Raw genomic sequence first — 2,596 nt, 5'->3', positions numbered from 1 at the left:
AATAGGAACTCTCATTCATTGCTGGTGGGAATGCAAAACTCTACAGCCACTTTGGAAAATACTTTTTCAATATCTTATACAAATTAAACATATTTTTACTATACAATCTAGTAATTGTGCTTCTTGGTATTTACCCAAAAGAGTTGAAAACATATCTACACAAAAACCTGCACATAGATGTGTACAGATGCTTTATTAATAATTGCCAAAACTTGGAAGCAACCAAGATGTCTTTTGGTACGTGAATGGATATGTAAACTGTGGCACATTCAGACAATGGAATATTATTCAGTGCTAAAAAATTATCAGCTATCAACCCATGAAAAGACATGGTGGAAAGTTAAAGACATATTACTAGGTGAAAGAAGCCAATCTGAAAAGGCTGCATGCTATACGATTCCAGCTATATGACATTCTGAAAAAGGCAAAACTATGGAGACAATAAAAAGATCAAAAGCAAATAAGAAATAAATAATTGCTGTACTTATTACAGATAAAGGTTAATTTTATTCATTTATGAAGAGCTTTTATAAACAAAAAATGAAAAGAACCAAAAACCTAATGACAAAATGGGAAAAGGATACAAATAGACAGTTCACTGAAAAAGGAAAAATGACCAGCCTTGATGATAATAAGAGATATGCAAATTAAGATTAAATCTATATCAAGATACAATTTTTGCTTTATAACTTGGAAAAAATTCACCAACTGATGACACATTGTATTGCTGAGCATGTGTGGAAGCAGATATTCTCATATGGTGAGAGTATAATTTGGTATGACCCATACCAAAATATAAATGTATATACCTTTTGACCCAGCAATTCTATTCTAGAAATTTGTCCTACAGATTAAATTTCACAATTGTGAAGAGTGTCTGTACAGGATTATTCATTACAGCACTGTTTCTAATAGCAAAATATTTAAAGCGGTGTAATAGAGGAGTGGTTAACTAAATTATGGCACATTAATGTGCTATTATAAAGCTGTAAAAATGAGGAAGTTTTTATATACAATATAAAAAATTATCTGAAGCTAACTTTAATTTAAAAAACCAAAGTTCAGAATGATAATGTTTATAACATGCTAACATGTATAAAAAGCTGGGAAAAGCAAAAATATATTTGCGTGAACTTGTATATGCATAAAAAAACTCTAGAGGATCAGATAACAAACTAACAATTATATTTTCTTTGGAGAGTCTAAGAAGATGGGCAATAGGGATGAAAGAAAAATTTTCACTATATATTTTTAAATTTTTTGATTTTTGAATAAATATATTTTTAAATCAAAATGTTAAATTTAAAATAAGGAAATCCTAGAATCTTGAAGATATTCTACATGTGAGCAATGTTCTCCAATGTGAGGTTTCAAATTCATACAACCAGTGTGACTATAGCATGGGGTTTATTCAGGAAAAATTTAGCTGCAGAGACATAGTGGAGCACAAATTCCCCAAAGTTCTCATTATCCTACTGCTTAGACTCATTAGAGTTAGACTAAGTGCACTGCAGCCATGATTTGAGAAGAGACAAGCCCTGCCTTGTAATACTGTACTTTTTTATAGGATTAGATGGACAGTTGTATGATCACATGATTGTGAGACAACGGAGGGTCCTGGTGGAGGAGGTGAACTGGTGATAAAGGCATAGCCTTATGAACTCAGCCTCTGCTTCTGTCCAGTTAACTTGGATCTGCTGAGTCTGCTCTCTGCCGGGAAGAGAGGAATGAGCCTCCAGGGACATACAGATCTGTCTCTTTTCAGAGCCATAAAAGTGTCTTTCTATCACCACAAAATCAGATCAGTTAAAAAGTTCACAGTATCCATGAAATAGAAATGATCCAATTGGCTTGAAAGAAGTGCTGATGCCAGGCCTGGGAGAAATTTCTCCCAAAGACCTTTTTTATATGATGCAAAATGCCTCGGCATCATCCATTTAGGAAGATGGCATAAGAAGTAAGCTTTTTTTTTTTTTTTTTCTCAAAAAGATAGATGGAATTAAAATAAGTACAGTTTAGTTTTAAAAAATCTTTTAAGGAGCCAAGACAATATATCCCAAACTTAAAGCTCTCTTAAGATACTCACATTTCACAAACAAATAGCTGTTCTATTCTGAGCTAGACTGCACATGATTTTCCTTTTAGCTGGCAACATAAAATATTTGAACTGTAAGTATTTGTTAGGGAGGAAAATTTTAAACCCAGTATCTTAGTAGGTGGTAAAAACAGGGTTGATAGAATAGAGCTTCATGTTAGCTTCTATATGCTGCACACCAGAGGTACCTGCTTGCTGGGAGTCAAACACTATTCTAGGCACCAAAGGCATACGGTGGATTAGACTCGGCCCTGCCTTCCAGGGTCTCGATGTCTAACAGCAGTCTCAGAAAATTGTTAATCTGAGGGAGTCAGAGATGTATTTGCAGAGGATTTGGCCAGATGGTTGGAGCAGGCCAGCCTGCCAGGGGGAATAACATGTAGAAGGAATAACATAAAGGAAGGATAATATCGGTGGGAAACTGATTTACTTCAAAAAGTTTACTCAATAAGCAACTTAATTTTAGCAAGAAAACTGAAATTTACAGGCAAAGTTGAGTAT

General features: G+C 34.1%; 1 protein-coding gene across 3 annotated transcripts in view; it reads right to left on the bottom strand.

The window, feature by feature from the left end:
• GABRB1 (gamma-aminobutyric acid type A receptor beta1 subunit) overlaps positions 1 to 2,596 on the bottom strand; it is a 391,944-nt gene that overhangs the window by 23,781 nt on the left and 365,567 nt on the right. The window lies entirely within an intron of this gene.

This window comes from Pteropus vampyrus, unplaced genomic scaffold (genome assembly GCF_000151845.1).
Source record: "Pteropus vampyrus isolate Shadow unplaced genomic scaffold, Pvam_2.0 Scaffold79, whole genome shotgun sequence".
Classification (NCBI taxonomy): Eukaryota; Metazoa; Chordata; class Mammalia; order Chiroptera; family Pteropodidae; genus Pteropus; species Pteropus vampyrus.
The sequence above is the reverse complement of the archived record's forward strand: the minus strand, read 5'-3'. Positions and strand labels throughout refer to the sequence as shown.